This window comes from Camellia sinensis, chromosome 9, assembly GCF_055761805.1.
Source record: "Camellia sinensis isolate YWXY chromosome 9, ASM5576180v1, whole genome shotgun sequence".
Classification (NCBI taxonomy): Eukaryota; Viridiplantae; Streptophyta; class Magnoliopsida; order Ericales; family Theaceae; genus Camellia; species Camellia sinensis.
Genome location: NC_138969.1, coordinates 165,651,447 through 165,663,437, shown reverse-complemented (window position 1 = coordinate 165,663,437; position 11,991 = coordinate 165,651,447). Strand labels below are relative to the sequence as shown.

The following is an 11,991-nucleotide window of genomic DNA, read 5'->3' as shown; positions in this document are numbered from 1 at the left end:
TATAAGGGTAATTTTGATATATTAGAAAAATTTTATTAAAGCCAATTATTTTCTTACCAAATCTCACCACTTTTGGTGAAAAACAAAACATAATCTAGATATGGTAACAATCTTTTTTTCACCATCTCTCACTATTTCTCATCTACTTAACGATACAAACAAGTGAAAGGTTCGTATTCTCACCATTTCTTTTCTTTTCTTTTCTTACCAAACCCTGCCATCCAAACGGAATAGAGTTTGGTAAAGAGCTACTTCAGCAACCTTGTTTTTCATGCCTTCTGTTTCTTGTAGTGACAAACTGTCTTGCTCAAGTATAAAAAACTGTCATCACACTACTTTGAGGCATTTTACTTGCCGAAATTAGCAATTGATACAATAAATTTGATTACACAAAAAATCCATGGGAATTACCCAGATAAAGAAAGGAAAAAAAAAAAAATTTGAAGAAGCAGCAAATCATATTACAATTACTCTGAGTTCTCTGTTTTGCTCATCCAGACACCGAACTCATCGCAAGGGAACAGCGTGAGCTTCGTGCATCTGACTTTCTCCGAGTAAATTAATCTTGGAAATATCTCCTTAAATTCTCTCCAATCCATCTCTAAATCATTCAAGAACTTTAGACGCAATTTCTCAACTTTCCACTCATCTTTTACTTCCTCGAATTGACCCAGATCACAGAGAGTCCCTCCTCTGATGTAAAGTTTTTTAGCTTTGTCAGCTTGCTAGCCTTGAGCCAATTAGGTGCATAGGACTGAGGAAAACACTGAAGATCGAGTTTCTCCAGTTGGGTTGGAAAAACCGCCGGTGATTTTCTACTGCTGCTTCTTGTGACAGCTGTTGGTGCTGGTGAATCCGCTGCAGAAGCAGAATTTTGAGTCTTTATGTTATTATTACCTCCATTTTCTGGGTTCTGGACATCCGTGTCTATGAATCTCACTGCATGGTTCTGTTGTTTTGCGTCTGCTCCTGTGGCTACTTCTTCTCCACTGTTGTCTCCTGTTTTGCCTTCCCTTGTATTTTCTTCTGCTTTTATCTTTTGAAAATGCACAGCCCTCTCCTCTTAAGGAGGATAGTTTTCTACTGATGCTTCTTGCGAAAGCTGTCGGTGCTGCTGGTGAATCCGATGCAGAAGCAGTATTGTGTGTCTTTATGTTATTATTACCTCCATTCTCTGGGTACTGGACATCTGCGTCTGTGGATATCACTTCACGGTTCTCCTGCTTAGCGTCTTCTGTGGCTGCTTCCCCTCGTGTTTTGCCATGCCTTTTATTTTCTGACTTTGTTAAGTTTGCTGCCGTTGATTTCCCTCCAACTTTCTCTTGTTTGGCATTGCTTTTATTTGATTTACCTTCTGAACCCCCTCCCCACGCTATTGTCAGTGTGCGAAGCTTTTCAAATTTGCTCAGCGATTCCAATTCGTTCTTCCGAGGGAAGTCCTCCACGCTTGTGTAGATGCTTAATTTTCTCAACTTTTGCAAGTTCACCAAATCGTCAAGGCTGCACGATTTTTTGCCAGTTGAATTGCCAACTACAAACCCCTTAAGAACTTCGAGTTCTAGAAGGGATGAAAGCCCCTTGGGCATGTTACCTAGCAAGTAGCACTCGGACATGTCCAAGTGAGTCAAACACTTGAGTGAATCAATCCCATCTGGAAGAATTTCAAGGTTGTGACAGGCTCGGAGGTCCAGGATCATCAACCTTGTGAGCTTTGAAATAGAACCGGGAAGCTCAGAAATTCTAGATATCCCTTGGAGGCTGAGAAACCTTAGATGCTTCATGTGCTTCAAGTTATCCAAGAATTTGGTGTCCTCCACCTCAATGTGATTTTTGGGGGAGGTTTGCCACCTTCCTAAACAGAGAACATTGGCATTTCTCATCCTCGAAAACAGCTCAGGCTTATCAAAATCAAGAATAGTCTCATCAACATTGAAAACCATGTGAACTTTATCCATATCCAAATCCTTATTGCCATTTTGAAACCTTGATAGCATCTCAAGCTTCTCAAAATCAGACTCACGAACATTGAACACCGAATGAACTTTATCCAAATTCAAACTGTCTAACTGTTGCCCCGCTAATATGCATACCTGGTGAGAAAAAGGGAAGCCTGCAGTGAGGTTCCCACTGGGATCAAAATGAAAGAATTGAGCCTTGTCCTCGAGCATGATTACTGCTGTCCGGATAAAAGGGTGCATCCTGCATCTTTTCACTTCCAAGCTGCGCTTTTCGTGTACAGGCTCAATGAAGCCTTACTTCACAAGCTGCTTGAATACCTCATTGGCCGAGGCCTCTGCTGTTTTTTGATTCCCCGGAGATGGGCGTACGAAGCCCTCTCCAATCCACCAGTACGTCATAAACCTTCTGCTTATGATTTCATTTTCTGGGAAGACTGAAAATGATAATAGACAAACCTTGTGTGTGATGTCAAGGCCATCATAGAGTGCTTTGAAATCTTTGAATTCCGAGCTACGCCCAAACGTTTCATTCTTGCGCAAGTTGGGCATGCTCGACTCCTTGCTGGCACTGTCTTGGCCTGCAGTGTGTGTAGAACCATTAGAACTTTGATTCCAATAGGCATCAGAATTGGCGGCAGACTGATTTGTAGGAGATCAACCCAAGTTGAGTTGGCTACAGAGATTCTGGCCATGTGAAGGAAAGTAGCAGCCAGCTACATGGTGGGGAAGCCATGTGAGTTGGCCATGAGGCCATGAGGCCATGAAGCAATCTGGAAAGCCACCGAAATGGGCTGGCAGCCAGCTCATTTCAAAGGGTGCCTCTTGCCTTTGTAATCTCTATATATAGAGAAGCTAAGGAGAGTTGAATATAGGGCATCATAGCAAATCAGAGAGTGTGAGAGAGTGTGTTATATAGAGAGACAGTGAGTTGAGAGTGTGTAATCTCCTCCATTTGTTGATATATAACAACATCGCTCCCGTGGACGTAGGCCGGTTTGCCGAACCACGTTAAAAGTCTTGTGTTTTTGCTTGTGAGTGTCCCCTGGTGTGCCCAAGATCCGCAACATGATTCTGGTGCTTGGATGGGATTTTCAGCTTCAGTTTCGTGACTTTCTTCTGAAACTCACTAATATCTTTGCATATTCCAACCATTTTATCTGTATCCAGACGAGAAATTCCATTTGTGGGATTGAAGTGAACTTCAAGTCTTGCAAGCTCTTTTAAGGTGGTTTCAATCTGATCGCCAACACGAGCCTCAAATTCCTTGAGCTGCTCAGAGGCTTTCTGGATGTACTAGAGATTTTGTCTGACCGACTTAAGCTGCCTGTCAGCCTTTTCGTGGCATTCATCAGCAATTTGGACCTTCAGTTTCTTGACCTCCTTCTGAAACTTGCTAATATCTTTGTATATTCCATCCATTCTGTTAGTATCCCCAAAAGAAATTCTAGCCGTGCGGTTGAACTCATCTTCAAGGCTTTTAAATTTTTTTGAGGCGGTTTCAATCTCATCAGCAAAGTGAGCCTTGTACTCCTTGAGCTGCTCAGAGGCATTCTTGATGAACGTAAGATCTTCCCTTATGGACTCCAGCTCTCTGAGAGCCTTTTTGTAGCGTTCATCAGCAATGGATTGGACAGTGGGAGTGTGATTTGATATGGGATCAGAGCCTGCACGCCGCGTTCTGAATTGATTAAACTGAGGCAGTTCCAAGCACTTGGCCAGAGAAATATTCATAGAAGCCTCAGTGATTGGTTGGTCTGGGGCTGCCATGCTTTGAGCAGAACTTGCAATATAAAAGAAAATAACAGAAGATGATGTTAAAAGGGTCTAAGTTGAAAACAGAATGATCAAAACAAGAAATTTGCCACAGTGCTGAGATACTATGAGTATTTTTGCACTGCATGTATATAAATACACAATTACTTCACCAACCATATGTTTATTGTTGTTATAAAATATAAAATTTCAGTGACTTATTTTGGGTGGTTCAATGTGACAAAGTCAACTTCTTTTCTTCAAATATCCAGCTAGGGCAGGTACATCTAGATCCCAAGTTAGATTTTTCTTTTGCCAACCTCATAAAATATTAAAATTATTAAAATTAAGTCAACTGATATATGAAACATCAATACAGATAATTCAACATGTGATTGTATGCATGTTCTGTTTAAATTAAGGTCTTAAAATGAGATGGCATTTATTGTTGTCTTGTAACCTAATTCATAGACTTAGAAAACTATATATTAGTTTAACATAAAGTTCTGTGCCTCTTTCCAATTTTATCAGTTGTCACTGAAGGCACGAGTTGAATTCAAGCTGAAGTTAGCTGTCATTAGCTAAGTATGAACACGAAGAATTGACCATAAAAAGCAAATTTCTCGTGCATTTGTATTTTAAAATCCATTATAGTTTTTGATTTTTACAGCCTGTTGGGATGTGGATCAGTTGCATTGCAGCAAAAGGCAATGTCAATGCAGATAAACAATGCACTTTTTTTTTCTTTTCCTTTTCCTTTTTCTTTTCTTTTCTTTTCTTTTTATTTTTTATTTTACTATTCACCCAACTTTTGTATCAAGTCAATTACCTAATTTCTGGTTGACTTCAAAAATTAAAACTGAACTTATAATTAATGTTTGCACTAATTCTTTTGTCTGTGTGTATAACTCATGTTAATAAAAAAAAAATACTATATGAAGCTGAGTTGGAAGGGTGTGGTGGTGCTGAAAGTCGTTCAACTAATAAGATTAATGATTTTTTCCCACATGTTTACGAACTGGCCTCATTCAACACCAAGTAAATTCCAGATTAAGAAAAAAAAAATCTTAAAATAGAAGTGTTCACACAAACATTTGTATTGTAATTTGTCTAGTAAGCGCTAACAGAAAAATAAAAATAGTTGTGGATAGGTTTATTGGTAAACCACTTGATGTCACGATGAAAATTACAATGGCAAGTCCTTATGTACAAGAAAGTGGAAAAAATAAAAGTAATCATCTCGACATTTTAGATGTTACCGGCCATCAACAATTGTAATAGTAAGTTCATCCCTAGAATATCTACTCTGGCTTTGTTGCGAAGACTGTCTCTTTAGTCTTTGAGTAAATGCAGGCTGCTTTGGCATTGGAAGATATGAAATTTCACTCTTTAACATAGAAAGAGCCGTGGATATGGTAGGCCTATCTACAGAAAATTCTTGTACACACAGTAGTCCGACATGTACGCATCTCAAGATATCCTGTCAGAAGTATTGATAAGATAACATTGGATCTACTAAAGTCACAATGTTATCTTCATTCCACAATTTCCATGCCTGAAAAAATTAACAGCGATATGACATGCAAAAGTTAGGTCTCGGCAATGAATAAATCTTGGAGTATAGGACAACTAGGAAGTGCAAATGAATCAAGTGGACTTACATATTCTAAAAGGCTAAAAAATTGCTCATCATTACAAAAACTAGTGTTCCGTCTTCCACTTAAAATCTCTAGTAACAATACGCCGAAACTAAATACATTAGATTTCTCCGAAAATCTCCCTTGCATTGCATATTCCGGAGTCATATAGCCGCTGCATCAAGTCAAAATTCATTTTATTGCATTACATTAAGTGGTTCCACATTGAAAGAGTAAAGATTTTGGAGAAAGAGACATGTACTTACTATGTTGCTACAACCCTTCTCGTATTGGCTTGGTGTTCATCGCCACAAAAAACCCTTGCCATTCCAAAATCTGAAATTTTAGGGTTTAGTTCTTCATCCAACAAAATGTTACTTGCCTTTAAATTTCGATGAATGATCCTTAATCTAGAATCCCTATGAAGGTAGAGGAGGCCTCTGCCTATCCCTTCAATGATGTCAAAGCGTTTACTCCAATCTAGGAGCTTCTGTTTTTGTGGATCTAGAAGAATGTCATTCAAAAGAAAGTATGAGTGTGAGAAAAAGGTAAATGAAATTGATTTTGAGACAAAAGTTGTAATTTTTGATAAAACAATAAGTTCAGAATAGTAGTACTAACCAAAGAGAAATGCATCCAAGCTTTTGTTTGGCATATATTCATAGACCAACACCTTTTCGTTTGCTTCGACAGAGAAGCCAAGGAGTCTAACTAGATTACGGTGTTGGAGTTTAGAAATCATCACAACTTCATTCATGAACTCCTCTAGCCCTTGTTCAGAGGATCTTGAAAGCCTTTTCACTGCTATTTCTTGTCCATCCAGTAATTTCCCCTAAAACAAACACCAAATTATTTCACTTGTCGACAAAACAACATCAAGATCAGCGTGAACAATCATTATTACCTTGTACACCAGACCAAAACCACCCTGTCCAAGCTTGTTGGTCTCGTGAAATTCGTCAGTTGCAATTGCAAGTTTCTCAAACTTGAAGAGTGGTAGTTTTTCAAGTTTAACTTGGTTCAAATTATCTTCAAATGTCATTACAGTTGAATATTCTGGAGTTAGTTTCTTAAATGGTAGCGTCTCGTCGCTCTTCTTTTTCAATCCTGATTGAAAAAAATAGTTGTCGGTTAGCTACTACATAATAAAAGAAAACCTTTCTTAATTTCTGAGTTAAATGTACCTCTTTGTTTAACCATCCCCAGCCACAAAAAGTATGCACATATGGAAATGATTATTGACCCTACGATCACAGATATCACAATGACTAGTTTCATATCCCTCTTTTTATCTGTAAAATAGAACAATCATCAAAGTAGTTCAAGTAAACTGGACCACACAATTACAAGTTTGTCATTCATCTTTTGTTTTTTGTTTTTTCTTTTTGTTTAGATCACCAAGTTTAGTAATAATGTGCTAAAGTTTCTTGAGAATTGACTACAAATTCCATGTAGCTAACATCTGAAGAATATGAATGTGAAAGGGTTGAATTTAAGTTGCAGAAGAATATGGATAGGCAATTTATTACCAAGCTCTGAATATGCCACACGAATGTAAAGATCTGTGCCATTGCTGGAAAATTTCTGTATGTCAATTAAGCTTCCACTCCATAACATGCAACCAATGCCCTCATAATATGCATACGCGGTGCACGAACAATTCTTCAAACACTGGTTTTCACAATCATTAGCTAGAACTGGCAACCACTCGGCAAACACTGGCACTTTCATTGTCGTCAGCTTCAAAAACCCGTCTTTTTTATTCTCCTGGCTACTACTATCATTCCTTTCACACTGCAAATTTGTCCTCCTTACCCACCCGCCGGTAAAATTTTCACTTATCCATTCATCTATGCGATTTGGCTCAAACCCTCTCAAACAAGAACAAATTGGTGAGTCCTTTGAATTGCAGCTTCCAAATGACCCACACTTGCCATAAACACCACAGTCAGTTTCTGGAGCTGACCAATCAACCTCGGGTTCTTGCTTCCCTTGAGTCCAACCCATCTCCATTAGAGCTCCTTCGTGATTCAAGTAAGCGTATGTTAACATAGACTGATTTGCATTACTGAAAGACATAGATACCGTTTTTTCTTTGTTATCTACCACATTTAAACCATCATCATACAGTGAAGTCATGTATTGCACTCCGATAAAGATCTGACCGTTCCAAGGACCACTGCGCCAATATGGACGGCTGCCATTCCATATAAAGATTTCTGGAATGGTTGAATTACTAAAACCAGCTGAAAAGCTTCCAACACATGGATCAGAAGGGCTTTTCCATGATTTCAAAAGTGTCTTCTCACCGGTACTTCCATCACTACTAAGTACCATCTTCACTAAGAATGAGTCTGAAGGGTATCGAAAACTCTCCCATATTGTCCTTCCGTTTGAGTTATCTACCAAAACAAGGTTCCCAGAGTCTAACAGGCAGGCACTTGAATTCGCCATAGAATTTGAAACATTAGATGACCAAATAATCTCTTTTTGCCCATTCAAAACCACTAGATTGCCATCTTTGGATATCATCAGAGTCCCGGAAGAATCAATTAAAGGCCGGTCTCTATTAGCTACCCATACCACAGTCCTCACAGGGATGTTTTTGTACCAGATACCGACATAGCGATTGGTCATATTAACAGGGCTGAAAAATCCCAATTGAAAAGCCTTGTTGCTAGAGATTATAGTTTCAGGGTCATTGATGGGTTGATGAGAGTAATGGTGTCTATGGCAATGCTAAACTTGAAACAAAAACAAGAAAAGAAGAGAATAAGAAAGAGCTCAAGATATTGAATAGCACCTTTGCAGATCATGATTCTCATAACTTGTTTTGTGCTTCTTGGTGGGTATGAATTGGATACAATGTGTGGACTCTTTGCATTTCAATCTCTTTTTATTCTTCATACTATTCAGCAAGAGAGAAATTTCTAGGTGCAAGGCATGTGGATAACTTCATTCAACATTCAATTGCATAATTGTCAAAAGAAAGACTTTGTTCATATATGATTAAAAAATAAACAGCTATTTAGCATGGTTGATATTTTTCTAATGTTTTCACAACTTTTGATGTGTTGGTGATGTGGAGATTTTGTTAGTTTTTTGAATGGATGTTAGTCTAGGATTAAAGTGAGAAGGATTGCAAACATGAAGGGCCAAAGTAGGAAAAATCAAACTTGAAGGGCCAAAGTGGGAATGATTGCAAACATGAAGGGCCAAAGTGAAAAAAATCAAACTTAAAAGGCCGAAATGGGAAATGGGTGAATTTATAATTTCAATTAGTTTGATTTTGACCTTTGAATTTATAATTTTATCTCAATTTGATCTAATTGATTGCAATTGTTAGTGTTTTTCATGAAAAATGTGCACATGAATAATATGTGTTTTGTTTTTAGGTAAAATTGTAAACTTGTTCAACTCAGTGAGTTACTCTCAACTAACTCAATGACTATTTTCTTTCAAAAATCCTAATCAACACAAAATCTAAAATTAAGGGTCAAAATCAAATTAATTAAAATTATAGAAATCAAAATGGCATAAGGGAAATGTGTGTACTATATTAACATTAGGAAAATGTGTGTACCATATGCCCCAATTATGACATTTGTGGTTTGTGATTATGACTCATTGTAGTGTTCGTTGTGATAGTATTTTGGTTATAATCTAAAAGGTCTTTGTATATACCTTAGTTATCACTATTTTGTTTTTTATTTATGACTGAAAGGAATTTAGTTACGAATGATAATCAACACTACAAATATCATGATTTGCATATGGTATGCACCATGGCATGACCCATTTTTTTAATATATATGTAGGGAGTGATTATGGTACACACCCCTCAAAGAATATGTATCATATGTACCTTATAAATATAGAAGAAAATAGTATAACTTTATACTTTTTGATTCTTAACTAAAAAAAAAAAGGTCATAACCAAACACGAATGGGGCATAATCAAAGATCTTAAAATAATGACATAACTAAAGAAGAAAATTAGTCATTACTAAAGAAGAAGCTGAAATAACTAAGGATGCATATAATATGGGATGTGTATGATAGAATTCTCCTCATCGATAATGATATGGGAAATTCTTTTTGGTGTGTACCATATGGCCACTTAGTTACAACCTTAATTACAACCTTCGTGGTCTTTAGTTATGATAGGTGTTAGTTATGACTCATTTGTAGATCTCTTTGCTTATACTTTATGTGATATTTAATTATAATTTTCATAAGATTAAATTATGACATTTGTGATATTTAATCCCATAAATACCATAATAACATTGTCCATTTTATATATTTAAAAGGTGGGTCATGCTAGTTTGAGAGTGTGTATCATAACATTACTTACTATATATATATATATATATATAGGATGATGATATCATGTTTTACAAAATTGGTAGAAACTTCCTCTGGGAATGGGAATGAAGGCAAATTAGGAAAGAAGAAAGAAGACGGAAGAAAAGTCATCCAAAAGGAGAGCGTGTGTGAATTTATCTGAAAACGACCTTACCAGAATGCATCCTAGGTCAGAAATAGCAACGCCCTGGTTTGACTGTTGGCTCTCTCTCTTTCTCTCTCTCTTAATTACTACTAATTTTCATTTGTTATGTTTTTAAAATAGAGTTTGTCACACATTGTAATAAATTAAGGTGATCTCTGCACTTTCTAGTTATGATATGGACATTAGCTTTAGAATGTTGTCCCCATGGAACATCAGAATCTCCATACATATGTAAAATTTTACAATTCTACGATTTTATTTACGATAAATAATTTTATTTTAGAATAAATTGGTAATAAATTTAATTTAAAAAGGTTATAAAGTATTAAGTCTAATAGATATTTTTTTATTAGTGAGAGGTTTACTTTTTGTGAAATAATTTAGTGATAAATCATTTTTCTTATTTTGAAGGACATTTTATTTTCAATTTTACCTCTTAATTTATTTGTTGACTTTTTTTTATATGTTGACTTTCGTTGACTATCTATTCAAATTTTTTTCTATCTGCTAAAAAAATTTCATATATATTCAAAATTTTGCTTATCTGTTCAAATTTATATCTATCTGTTCAATTTTTTTCTCATCTGTTCAAGCATCTGTCCAAATTTTATTAGCTGTTCATTTTTTCCCTATCTGTTGAAATACAAAGCCCTCTATTCAAATCTTTCTTCTCTTTCTCTCTCCCTATCTGTTGCAATATGTCTCGCCGCCGCCATCATCAACATATCTACTCATTTTTTCCCCATCTGTTGAAATAGGAAACCTATCCGTTCAAATCTTTCTTTTCTTTCTCTCTCTCCCCCTATCTGTTGCAATATCTGTCCATTACAAATCTATTTCTTCATCAACAACATTCATCATCATCATCAATATCAACAACAATCAACCATCAACCATCAACCATCAACAATCAACTACTAAAAAAAAGAGAGAGAGAACAAATATGCTATCTGCTATAAAAAAAAAAAAAAAAAAAAAAATACATGGATACAGATATATATATATATATATTACTAGTTCTATTGATTTCACCACTCATACATACATACATACAGAACCTCGCGGGATGAAGGATTTGGCTGAGAAAATCACCGCTGAATCTGACGCCATGAGCGCAGCATCACCTGGAGGTAGATTTTCATATCATGACCCTAAGACTAACCCTAATCTCTCCCCAATTCCAACCTCCAAACTTGAACCCGCCACCACCAACGACGGCGGCATTGTCGGATATGACGACGAGGATGTCGGAGGCGCAAATTTGGAAGGTTTGGTTACAGAGGAGCTTGGTGAGGAGAGTTTTGTAGCCCTAGATGCGATCTGGACTGGATTCGAAGGTATTGGGTGGTTGGAATACCAGATCTGGAAGCAGTGACTCTAGATCGACTGTGCTTATGGCCTTGTTGCTAGACATGGCGACGATGCGTCAGATGGAGATTACCGTCGATTCGCCTAAAAACAAAAAACTAAAACTCCACTTATAGATTTTACAATCACTTTAAAGCCCCACCACCGTAGATTTTACCTTGATGAAACTGGGTTCAAAGCTCCAGGCCTTTTCCCAAATTAAGGTAAAATAGTAATTTATTTCTTAACAAGGTTTAGTTTGGATAGAATTTTTAAATTAGGTTAAAACGTAATTGTGAACTACGCTTTCATCGTTTATCTGATCCTCCCGCGGAAAATTTATAAAATCGTAAAAGAAAACATGTTTATAAACCACGTTTTTAAATTTTTTTTATTTTTATAAAATGTGATTTCGAACCATGCTTTCAATATCAGCCCACACCACATCACGCAGTCACTCCACGCACTCACTCTTCTCTCTCTCACACACACGCACAAACACTCATCACTCACACATACACATCAAACCAATATAATTTTTAATATATATAAATTTTATTTTATAAAATTGAGACAAATATTAAATATATATAATAATAATTTATAATAGTAAATAATAATCAACTATATAAAATGATTATTTTTTTATTTTAATTCTTAAAATTTATTTTTTTATTTTATTTTAAGGTTTAAGATTTAGGGTTTAATTCTTAATTTTTTTTTAGTTTATGTTTTTAAATTTTTTTATACATTTTGTTCAAACCAAACGCGTTTGTAATTTATA

The 11,991-nt window shown here is 36.2% G+C and overlaps 1 pseudogene across 1 annotated transcript; it reads right to left on the bottom strand.

The window, feature by feature from the left end:
- Positions 1 to 4,864: 4,864 nt before the first annotated feature.
- Positions 4,865 to 8,295, bottom strand: LOC114303217 (G-type lectin S-receptor-like serine/threonine-protein kinase At1g11330; annotated as a pseudogene). Its single transcript, XR_014340547.1, has 7 exons — positions 6,877 to 8,295; positions 6,532 to 6,639; positions 6,252 to 6,454; positions 5,969 to 6,179; positions 5,614 to 5,851; positions 5,372 to 5,522; positions 4,865 to 5,265 (listed from the first exon to the last, which is right to left on the bottom strand). The product of XR_014340547.1 is annotated as a G-type lectin S-receptor-like serine/threonine-protein kinase At1g11330 (transcript).
- Positions 8,296 to 11,991: the final 3,696 nt, after the last annotated feature.